Consider the following 12,551-nt stretch of genomic DNA (forward strand, 5'->3'; position numbering starts at 1 on the left):
GGGCTCATTCCACTCGAGCCACGGCCACTACAACTGCCTTGGGCCGAGGTGTGCCCTTGCAGGACATTTGCCAGGCAGCTACGTGGGCCTCGTTGCACACGTTTGCTAGGCACTACTGCCTGGACAGTCAAGTCCGGAGGGACGGCTACTTTGGCCGCTCCGTTCTCCAGGACTTTCTGGTGTGAATATTGGTTCGCAGACCCACCACCACGGGGATGGTATTGCTGGGGTATCTATTATAAGGTAAGGAATCTATCACTAACGTGTCTCTTTCAGATGCACAAGTTACTACTTGTGTAACGATATATCTGTAAGAGACATTAGTTAGTGATAGATTCCTTACCGACCCACCCATCCTCCCTGTTCTGCGAACCGATATCTAGGGTTAAGCAGGGCCCTAGTTTCTTGGCACCAGTGTCGGTTTTTGTCATGCCTCTGCGCTTCTGGCGCGGAAAAGCTGTGGCTAAGAACTGACGTCAGCACGCGGATGCGGCGTCTAAGTACTCCGATGACGTCATCACGGCGCCCACGACGGACGCGGAGCCGCAGACGACGCCTACCGACGCGCAAGGGTACTGCTACGCAAAACTTTCTGGATCCAGTCTGACGCCTGGGGATATTCTAAGGTAAGGAATCTATCACTAACTAATGTCTCTTACAGATATATCGTTACACAAGTAGTAACTTGTGCGACAGGAATAACCTGTCAAGAGGTCTTCCTACAAGTACAAGAAGTGCCAAAGGAAGGAGAAGTACTGCTCTTCCCTGAGGAAACAATCCTGTTTCCGGGACTCAATTCTTAAATTCAGCAAGAAGCTGAAGATATAGCTCTTCGAACACCTCCACTATCCATACATAGGGTGTGCCCGTCCCTCCACTGCTTCAGCACCTGATTAACTGGGATAGTAACAGATGCAAATACTCATAACAAAACAACGGTTCGGTGTCTCTTTTCTGTTTTTCAAAGCCTGGTTCTTTTTCATCATGGGTGCCAATTCTGAAGCGGCAGAAAATCCAGCGAGAATTCTGTGCTCCATATTCTGATCTGCATAGGTCAAGGCCTTACAACTGGCCATGTCGGATATATTTAGGACTGCTCAGTACCCTATGGACCACTCCCCAAGGACAGTTTCTTTGGACTTAGTAATTCCAGGGTTCAGGCCACACTTCTCAGAAAGAAGCCTCAGACCTCTGCAACATCCCCTGTTCATCATGCATTCATCACCGTGCTGCAATCTATGTCACTGCTGCCACCCACCTATAAGTCTGCTGAAATAACCACGGGATAACAAAACAGAACTTTAGAGCTTGTCTTGACGGACAGTCCTGATCCTAAAGGACAGACATTTGCCCCGACAGAGGGCTTATTTGGCTTGGGCTTCTACTCTGATGCCATACACATGCGTAGTAAACAACGTGCTGACACAGAAGATTCTGATTCACAGGAAATAACCCTCATCATCTTCTTACTCAAAGGCTGCCCTTTGCCTTGACCTGCAAAATACTAATGGGCAAGTACTTCTCCAAAATAGGGCATCCCTTTACCACTCTGGGTCCCTGACAGAGGAAGTATCCTCCTTTACCAAAGTGGTGCATTAATGGTGAAGAAACTGTGGAGTTGGCTTTGCCCTCCTAGGAAACAAAGTCTATATTTTGATGAAAATCTGCAACCTACTTCTTCCGTTATAGAGACCTTGCTCCTATTTAACAAAGCACTATTGGAACCTCTTTTGGCTGTCTATGAAATACCTTCTTAGGTCCAGCATTCACCGACCACTTGCTAGTCTAAATAAGCCAGCTTCAGGTGACCCAAAATTCCGATTCCCACACATAGAGAGCCTGGTGGTTCAGGCTTCGTCTTCTAAATGGTACCCCTCTGTCTTTTGCCATGACCTATCTGGACAGAGAGTCAAAGCGACTGAACAGCATGGTCCAGAGGGTATTTGTGTCAGCAGTTCTTTCTCTTTGTATAGCAAATGCCACAAGCTAAGTAGGCTACTATGTGCATTTCATTGTGGGAATTGGCCAAACTGGCTGTCGTAAGCCTACAGAAGGACATGAAGAGGCCTATTTCCGATTTGTTCAGTCGTCTCATGAATGCTTCAAAGCAGAACCTGAATGCTTCAAAGCAGACCCTGAAATGAGGTTTGGACTGAGTGAATACAGTGGCCAGACCCATCACCCTTTGCCACTGTGCCTGGATGCTTTCCAGTGGTTTCTTTTGAGATGCGTTGGCTCTTTGATGGTGAGTGGCGGACTCCTCTCTGGAACCTTTTAGGTATAGCAAGGCTATTTCCTGGGCTATTTCAGAACTTAGAAGTCCCTACAGAACCAGCCCTCACAACTAGTTCAAACATGTCATCAATAATACCAATCTTTTTATGGCATGGATAGCTCTAAGAGTTCTGGTCAACAGCAGTAGATCGAGTTCCTTCATCCTGTGCCAGTTCTGGTGCATTGCATTTAAGACTCTGATCCCCCCACAAGCAGCGTCTTCCAGAGAGGCTTGGGTAGGTTACCCAATTACGCATCTACTGCCAGAAAATCATGACAAACTACGGAGACATCCAGTTAATCCAGAAGGTCTATGATTTGCCCTTCCTGTCCCTGCCTCCAGATTCCCTTTTTCTATCAAGCCTTGATTCTGGAGTCTGAGGCCCTGACCTTGCTGAGCAAAGGAGCCGTAGCGGTGGAGGGGCTCGAAGATTGTGGCACAGGATGATATTCCCTTTATTCTTGAGCCCCATGAAGGATCGCAGCCTGAGAACCATTATGGATCTCATCCTCCTGTATTTGTTAATGCATCAGGACAGGTTTAAGATGCTGTTCCTGAGCCAAGCCTCACTGACTCTGAATAGGAGGGATTGGCTGGCATCCCTGGTTCTTCAGGACGCCTCCTTTCATCTGCCAACTCTCCTCACTTATGTGTTACCTGAGGTTCACCACAGGTTCCCAGCACTATCCGTTCATTGTCTTGCAGTTCAGACTGACAATCAAGCCCTGTGTTTTCCCAAACGTGCTCGCATGTATGGTAGTTTTCCTGAAACAGTCGGGAGTCTATCTGTTTCCATATTTGGAGTACTGTCTTGTGAAAGCTGAATCCCTTGTGCTATTTAATGAGCACCTCCGAAGCACTTGGGCATTTCCATCAATGTACAGAAGTATAAACTGACTCCAGCATGAAGCTGCCCTTCATAGGTGGGGTGCTGGCCAATATGACCCATATAAAGATCTTTCCTTCTCCTTCTCCTCAGCGAATCATGGCTATTCAGAAGATCACTGAGATTCATGACTCAAATGCATTTTCTAATCCTACAAGTTTTGTCTGCCCAAGCTCACATCCTCGTGCATTTAAGAAGCATTCTCCCCCCCTTTCCGATTCGAAGCCTTCAAAGATCATCTGCAGAGTACCCCAAGGATCATCCATCAGCCCGACCCTGTTCAACAACTACATGGCCCCGCCCGCCCGCGTCGCCAGACTGCACAACCTCAACATCATCTCCTACGCAGACGACACACAGCTTATCTTCTCCCTCACCTAAGACCCTCCCACTTCCAAAACCAACCTCCGAGAAGGAATGAAAGCAATCACTGAATGGATGAAGAAAAGCCGTCTGAAACTGAACTCGAACAGGACAGAGGTCCTCATCCTCGGCTCCACCCCCTCAGCCTGGGGACGACTCTTGGTGGGCGACTGCTTTGGGTGCAGCACCGACACCCATCGACCATACACGCAACCTAGGATTCATCCTCAACTCAACACTCTCCATGACCTAAAGTAAACGCCATCTCATCCTCCTGTTTCAACACCCTCCACATGCTCTGAAAGATCTACAGGTGGATCCCCATCGACACAAGAAGAACGGTTACCCAGGCCCTCGTCAGCAGCAGGCTGGACTACGGAAACGCCCTTTATGCAGGAACCACGGCCAAACTGCTGAAACGACTGCAATGCATAAAGAACGCCTCCGCACGCCTGATCCCCGTCATCCCTCGCCACAGCCACATCACACCCTACCTGAGAGACCAACACTGGCTTCCTGTCATCAAGAGGATCACATTCAAGCTCCTCACCCACGCACACAAGGCACTCCACAATTTCGGACCAACATACCTCAACAGTCGACTAACCTTCTACACCCCAAACCGCCTGCTCCGCTCCGCCGACCTCGCCCTCGCCACCGTCCCCCACATGCGAAGAACGACCACCGGCAGCAGATCGTTCTACCTTGCCGGTAAGTCCTGGAACGCCCTCCCCATCCTCCTACGGCAGACCGAAGACCTTCAGGAGGCTACTCAAGACCTGGCTGTTCGAGCAGTAGCCGCACCCTCCCCCCACAGCGCCTTGAGAACCTTATGGGTGAGTAGCACACTCGATAAATGCCTTGATTGATTGATTGATTGACCTCCGAGCCTCCATCCTTATCCTGGAGCCGGGACGAGTATGACCAAGATGCAGGCATACTATCAAGCCCTGCAGGCCTTTTTTGTGTCCATGCCTCCCCATTGAGAACCTTTTGACCCCAAGAAGGTAGGGGGTACTCTGACTGCAAGCACGTCGACTGGTTCGCCCTCGGCACCAATCGAAGACCTCAACTCCGTGCTTGGAGTACTGCATTTCCTGTATCTTCTCCCTTGCATTCCCAGGGCGAAGCTGGCTCTGCTGCTGGCTCTGCTGCTGTTTCTCCAGCATTGCAAGGTGGCTTAGGTGCTTCACCAGGGTGTCATGGATGTTGAACCATTACTGCCTTACGGAGAGTCTCTGTATGATATTCTCCTGGGATCTTGGGTCGAGTCCAGTGACCGGTGTCCCTGTCGTTCATGCCGTTTCCCATCGCCAGAGTCAAGCTCCAGATGACCCTGCTAGTCTTTCTCACCACCCTCCTTCTAGGGTATTCGACATGCAGCTGCTACAACTTTGCAGAATCTAGATGATTCTCCTCTACTTTCACCAGGTCGAGAATCTAGGTGGTTAGATCTGTGTGGTCAGAATAACTTTGCTTCAGCGAGTTCGGCCTTGAGGTCATTAAACACGTCTTGTGTCTTAGGCAGGGCTTCATATGCTTTATGGGACTCTGTCAGCCATCTGCTTTCTTCCCTTCCTGAAGGGTTTGTGCTAAAATCTTTCAGCTTGTGAAAGATGGCCATGAGATGGCAAAGTTTAATATTAAGTTGGCAATGGACACCAGCAACTCTATTGGCAGAGCTGTGGCTCGTTTTGTAGCTGTTCTTAGACCCGCTCGGTTGCGTGAATTGAAATTCTCAGATAATGTTTGAGGGAGCTTGAAAGATAGGATCTTTGACGGTGTTTGTTTATTTGACAGCCATGCTGATTCCTCGATACGCCTCACGGCTGGTCACTTGTAGTTTGGCTTTATCAGGTTTTTTGCCTATCTTTTATATAGCCACGTTCGTGGATCTTTAGGTTGGGGATTTAAATCCTGTCTCTGCTATTATGGCACTTGTTTTGAAGTGTTAAACACTACTTCCTTCTTACTGCAAGAGTGTTTGACTCTGGATTTGACTATTTAAATCTATGGACTGTTTTTGCAGCTGTGTAGCTGGTTTGTTTAATTTAACTCTGAGGAGCTTCTTCTCAAGAGTTTATACCCTTTTTTGGGTATATGTCTTACTCTACATGAAATATTGGTTTGCTATTGTATAGCATTTTAAGTGTACTACTTACGTGGTCTATTTGTTTACTATTAAATAGATTTCTCTGCGTACCCTTTCTTGTGTGGGCATTACTCACCTATATAGCTTAGGCCTTATTTTTATTTATTTATAAAGTTTTATATAGCGCAACCTTGACTCAATTAGGTATCGGAGCGCTTTACATTTGGGATCGTAATGTTACAAGTTACATCAGATACAAGAGCATAGTAAGGTACAGTACACATAAACAATGTTTCAATAATTCGTAGGGGGGAGGAAGGAGTAATAGCGGGGAGACAAGGAGGAACAATGTCCGGCTGGGTAGGTGATGACCAAGGGGGAAAACCAGGGCCTATCTCCTCATTAGGTGTCAAGCAGATCCACCAGTCATCAGCCATGTTGCTCAGGTCTCAGCGTTCAAGAAAAAATAGTTTTTAGTTTATTTGATTTGCGAAGGTTATATAGCGCTATCTAGACCCAGAGGTATCAGAGCTCATAACCAGGGGAACGTTGCATTAGAAGGTACAAGGATTATAAAGCGCTGGCTAGACCCGTAGGTATCAGAGCACTGTAACAGAGGAACATTGCGTTACAAATTACATCAGTTACAATAGCGTAAAAAGGTACAGTAAACAAACAACGAGGTTGAGAGAATTTATAGGAAAGGCGGAGAGGAAGGAGCCATAGCAGAAAGACGAGGAAGAATTGTGTCCAATGTCCGTAGAGACAAATAAAGAGGGAAAGGGGAGAGTTGGGAGTGAGAAGGGAACAGGATGAGGGGGAAGATGGCAAAGAGAAAAGGGAAAGTCAGCTCAAAGACCGAGTGGGTAGGTGACGTCTATGGAGATAATCCAAAGCCAGTCTCCTCTATAGCTCTCTAGGAAGCTCCAACGGTCATCAGTCCGAAAGCTGGAAGGAAAGGCGACGAGGAGAAAGCAGAGCACCAGAAATACGATGGGGGGATGGGCGAGACAGGGAGAAGGGAAGAAACTGTGCCCAAGTTCCGGCTGGACAGGTGACGGTCAGGGGATGAACCAAGGCTGATCTCCTCATTAGCTAAATAGAGCAGCTCCACCGGGCGTCGGACAAAATGCTTGGACTCCACTGTCAGGGTAGAGATCATGTGTACTCCGGGCGAGACAAGTAGAGAGGGAAAGGAGGAGAGGGGGAGTGAAGGAGTGGACGAGGGGGGAGATGGAATAAGAGATAAAGGGAAAGTCGGCCCAAAGACCGGAAGGGTAGGTGATGGCCAGGGAGGAAAGCCAGTCTCCCCTAGAGCAATCTAGGCAGCTCCCAAGGGCATCAGTCAGAAAGATGGAAAGAAAAGGCAGGACGGCAGAAATACGCAGGTGGGGGAGGGCAAGACAGGGAGAAACTGTCCAGTGTCCGTCTGGGCAGGTGACAGTCAGGGGATGAACCAAGACCGATCTCCTCAATTAGCTGAACAGAGCAGCTCCACCGGGCGTCAGACAAAATGCCCGAACACCGCTGTCCGGGTATGGGTCAAGTATACTCAGGGGAATGTCAGAATAGTGCGGGGGAGCCATGGTACGAGAAAATTCCAGACGTCCTCTTGAGGTCAGGCACAGACGAGGCAGGGCGTCGGACAAAATGCTCGAACTCCGCTGTCCGGGTACGGGTCAAGTATACTCAGGGGAATGTCAGAATAGTGCGGGGGAGCCATGGTACGAGAAAATTCCAGACGTCCTCTTGAGGTCAGGCACAGTCGTGGCAGGGTTTTGTAAGTAGAAGTAAAAGATGAGCAAGTGGGGAAAAAAGTCACCACTGTCTGACATGTTGGGGTCGGGCATCCTGGGCTCCTTTTCCACACCGTGAGTGTGCCAAGAATGACAGAGGTTAACAGGGAAGGAAGGGCCGGACTACTAATAGTTATTAAAAAGGACACTAGATCTCACCATTGCCCTCCACGGGGGGTTGAAGAGGGTCTGATGAGGTTTCCCCGCAACCATTTGAGTTGTGGCCTGATTTTGAAAACAACAGGCAGTGTCAGGAAAATGAGTGGCATCTCGCTGTTGAATTTGAGGTAATAGGTCACGAGGTGCCCCCATTTTAGGGACAGGCATCCATGGTTACGTGACCGTGTCTTGGTAGTAAGTACAGTTTTCCACTCAGATGTAATATGCGCTGTACTCACTGTGTCACCAGGTCTTATTAATGGAGGCCTTGTTATATTCTTGCCTCCGTCTCCAGTAACAGCTTACCAGTCCATCAAGGGTAACTTCTGTACCGCCGATACACTCCGCAGGCCACCGATTCTGTGAGCACTTGTTATGCTGGATCCTCAGAGCAGTCAAGATACGGCCCTCCTGGAGGTGGGTCCCTCTCACGGTCCATCTGATGTCTCGGGGGGGGGGGGACCCAGATTCAGCCTTCGGCGTTCCTAGCAGCCAGGCATGCCTTCCATTGTATTGTGGGTCTTTAAAAACTGACTTGTTAAGTGACACTGCCCAGCTCACAAACTTACGTTATAGTCTCCACCTTCAAGGCCCAAGGGGAGTACCAGCCCAGGAAATTGTTCGAGAGCCCATTTACATTGGCCTGATATGAAATCCACCGCTCATAAATCTCCTCTCCTCTCACTTGTCCCTCTTGCAGAACCCACCTTGCTTATGTTATTCGTCTGAAGGCCTCTCCCGTGTCTTAGTCATAGTCATACCTTTATTTCTTTTCATGCCCACCGCAGCATATTTACTGTTCTGGCCCTGTTGCTCACACTCCGCTCCACAGGTCAGGGCGTATTTCAGCTCTATTTTCCATACTGTCCCGTTGACTTCAGAGAGGGCTTTGGACTTTGTGATATGGTCTTTTAAGGGCTATTGTTGTGAGCTAATAGCTGTTTGTTTGCTCTCTTTTGTGTTCTGTTATATTTATATATTATCGGGCACTTATGCAGAAGCCTGGGCCCTGCCCGAGACCAGTCATTGGGAAGCTTTTGAACTATCACAACCGTGATGTAATCCAGAAGCAAGCACAGATTAAGGAACCATTACAGTATTATAATGCATGCATTCTCATCCTTCCGGATTATACAAAGCTAGTCTAGCAGCAATAACAGTTGTTCCTGGCAGCCAAGGCCCATCTGCGAGATCTTAAGCTCCGGTTTTCCGGCCAGGGTAATCGGTGCAGTTCGTTTTCCCTTCTTGAGCAGACTACATATTTATTATAAGTGACTCAATTTTTGAACAGTTGTGCTGGTAAATTCTGAGTTTATGGTATATTCTTTGGAATGCCCAAGTTAGTGGACTTCTCCTTTGTGGTAGGGTATAGGTAATTCCTTTGTTCAATTTTGGAATATGGCGGTGTGAACTCTGTATTTTATTCAAGTCTATTTTATTTTCAGGCGATAACACTTGCTGCAGATATGGTAATACACAGCGTTAAGCCTACAACCCTGAACAGGGCCGGCCGCGAAGTAACTCAGTGTTGGGGCCTCAGGGCCTGCACAGAAAAGCAATGTTTTACACAGCGTCTTGCCTACAACCCCACTGGGGCCGGCCGTGTGACATGATCTAAGCTGTTGTATCTTTCAGATATGCAGACAATCCGGATTCCTAAATCAGTGACAAGAAGTCAACGGGCAACAAGCTCAACATTTAAAGGCAGCCCAACGGGGCTAGGTAGCCATAAGAGTAACCAAGAATCAAAGAAAAGAAGAGAAAAAGAGAAAAGGGCGGGAAAGGGAGAACACTAGAGGTGAGAGAAGAGGAAAGGACAGCAAAAGCAAAGAGAGTGTGCGCTAAGGGGGGAGCAACAGAGAAGGCCCAAGGCAACGCCCACGCCTCCGGGGGTGTCTAGGGAAGTAGTCTACCGGGGTCAGGAGGAGCAATAGCATCTTCAAAGAGGCGCAGCGTTCTGAGCCTGGTAGGCATGTGACACGCATGTTCTACAGAGCAAAGGTATTGGACTGGGGGCTGCCAGACTACCTTAAATCGCGTGTCACGTGCTTGCAGTCGCGCTGTAAAAAGCTCCATCGTTATGACATGCCAGAGCCATACAAACCAGGCTGCAATTGGGGGGGCCTCAGTTCTCCTCCAGTATAGGGCTATAAGCTGCTTAGCTGCTCCCAGAATCTGGAGTGTCAGGATCCAGTCACTGCGGGTGAGTGCCTTAAGGCTGGCAGGTTTGATGCCAAGTAAGATCGTGCTCGTGGCTTCAGGCAGGGGAAACCTCAGCTACCCCCTGAGGTGGCTAAGTACCTCCTTCCAAAAAATGGTCAGTATTGGGCACGCCCACCAGACATGAACAAAATCCCCAGATGCAGACACACACCTCCAGCACATGGGAGAGGAAGTGGGAAACATCATATGGAGTCGCTGAAGCGTATAGTACCACTGAGACAAGAGCTTGTGAGCATTTTCCTTCTGCGGGATGCTCTGGTATATCTTGGGGATGTCTCGCCAAAGTCTATCCCACTGCGAGGGTTTGATGTCCATGTCGATCGCCAGCTGCCATTGGTGCTGGTATGGGTGAGAGGGTATAGTCGGCGGGTGTTGTAAAATCTGGTATATCTGACAGATCAGCCCTTTTGATCCCCCCCCCCCGAGAGCGCGCCAACCTCTCAAAAGGGGTACATTTGTGTGTAGGCGCCTGGTACATTCCCCCCTCGGAGACCCAGTGTCGCAGCTGGGAATGCTGCAGTCTCACCTCTGGTGGTACACGGAACTCCTCCCGACAGTGGTCAAAGGTCTTAAGTGCGCCCCTCTTGTATAGGTCGCAGATCACCCTGCAGTCTCCTTGCGTCCATTTGTCAAAGGCGCGGGTTCAATGGGCTGGCTGGAAAAGCGGGTTCCCCGCTATGGGGGTGTGTGGGGGTGGAAACGTGGTGAGACCCCTGGACACAGCTATGTTGTCCCATATTTCTAGGACTGTCCTCGTGGGCACCGCCATATAAGCGCTCTTAGATCGGGCCGCCCGATGTAGCCACGCCAGGTCCCAGATGGTTCGCCCCGTAACCGCTTGGTCCACATGCAGCCATCCCTTCTCGCTCTCCCTCAACCCCAACTCCACCACAAAGCGGAGGTGTGAGGCTCCATAGTAGTCCAATAAATTAGGGCAGGCTAATCCCCCCCCCCCTATCCTGCGGCGTCATAAGGAGCTTCTGTGAGAACCAGGCCGCTTTCCACCCCATATAAAGGACGTGAGCTCTCGCTGCAGGCCTCGTATACAATGGAGTGGGACAGGAGTGGGAAGGCATTGGAACGAATACAAGATTACGGGGAGGACAGACCTCTTGATGGCATTGAGTCTGCCCAACCACGACAACATCAGGGGTCTCCACCACCGTAGGTCTTCAAGGACCGCTCTGCGACACTCCCGCCAGTTCACCGATCTCCATGTGTCCCAGGAGGGGGTCAGCAGGAGGCCCAGATAGCGAACATGGTGTTCGGCCCACTGATCTGGTACCATGTCTCTCAGAGGGGGTATCTCCTCTTTCGGAATGGTAAGATTAAGGGCCCAGGACTTGTCGTGGTTGATCTTGAGGGCAGAGGCCCTCTCAAAGAGGCAGAGAACCTTGTGCAGTGACAGGAGAGACTCACAGGGGCGCGTAAGCGTGAGGATAAGATCGTCCGCCAAAAGCGCCACCTTGTTTTCCCGGCCACCATTAGTTATACCATGAATGTTGGGCGCTTGACGAATCATCTCGGCAAGTGGGGCGATAGGGGGTACCCCTGCCTGGTACCCCTATGAATAGTGAGCGGTGCCGTAAGTTGACCATTTACCCGAATCCTGGCCTGCAGCCCTACATATGGAGCCATGATCCTCGTGATCATCTTTGGACCCAGCCCAACCTTTTGTTGGACCGCCCGAAGGAAGGTCCAGTCCACCCGGTCAAAAGCCTTCTCCGCGTCCAGCGACAGAAGGCAGGCCGGGATTTTCCAGTGGTGCACTTTACCCACCAGGTGCACAAGCTTACGCACATTGTCCGCTCCCTGCTGGTTGCTGATGAAGCCGGCCTGGTCCAGGTCCACAAGCCCCGGCATATAGGGATCTAGGCGTTTCGCAATTAGCTTAGTGTAGATTTTGAGATCGGTATTCAGCAAAGCTATGGGGCGGTAGGATGCAAACAGCGTGGGGTCCTTCCCCGGCTTTTGGTATCAACGCAATCTCTGCCATGCCCATGTCGCGGGACGGCCCCTCGATATCTGTGAAAGAGTTAAAGAACCTCAGAAGGTAAGGTTGAAGCTGTGACTGGAACGTGCGGTAAAAGGCCAAGGGTAGGCCATCTGGCCCCGGGGTTTCCCCCAAAGGGAGGTCCTTCACGGCTGCAGTTATCTCCTCCTCGAGGATAGGGTCCTCTAGAGACATTGCACACAATGGATGTATTGGCATCCCCTCGTAGCTAACGAGAACGGTCTCGACCACAGCCGTAGAGGTGATACAGGGCGGCATAATAGCCCCGAAATGCCTTGCGCTTGTCTCTCTCGGAAATAGCCCTATTCCAATCCGGGAGCTGGACATTGGCTATGTGGGCCCTGGCCGCACGCGCTCTCAGTCTTCCCACCAGCAGACGGCCCACCTTATCTCCTCCCTCAAAGTAGCGTTGCTTCAGCGCCAGCAGAGAGTGCTCTGCCCTGGTAGTGCGCAAGAGCCTGAGCTGCCCTCTTAGGTTGGCGAGCCGCCGCCTGGACTCTAGTGAGGAATCATCCCAATCCTGTAGCTCAGCACGCTTTATGTCCTTCGCCAAGCTGTCTTCTAATTTACCAGCCTCATGCCTTCTCGCGATCGAATATGGGCCCTGATCGTGGCTTTGAAGGCGTCCCACACCACAGGAAAGGGCGTCTCCAGGATATCATTATTAGTAAAATAAGAGTCAATGGCAGCCCGGAAGATTGCAACGTCGGCTGCATCCCGGAGAATACTCGGCGGCAAACACC

The 12,551-nt window shown here is 50.1% G+C and overlaps 1 pseudogene; it reads right to left on the bottom strand.

The window, feature by feature from the left end:
- The window catches only part of LOC147730569 (DBIRD complex subunit ZNF326-like), a 75,028-nt pseudogene extending 63,371 nt beyond the window's left edge, over positions 1-11,657 (bottom strand).
- Between the last annotated feature and the right edge of the window lie 894 nt (positions 11,658-12,551).

Source organism: Lissotriton vulgaris, chromosome 2_1 (genome assembly GCF_964263255.1).
Source record: "Lissotriton vulgaris chromosome 2_1, aLisVul1.2, whole genome shotgun sequence".
NCBI classification, from domain to species: domain Eukaryota; kingdom Metazoa; phylum Chordata; class Amphibia; order Caudata; family Salamandridae; genus Lissotriton; species Lissotriton vulgaris.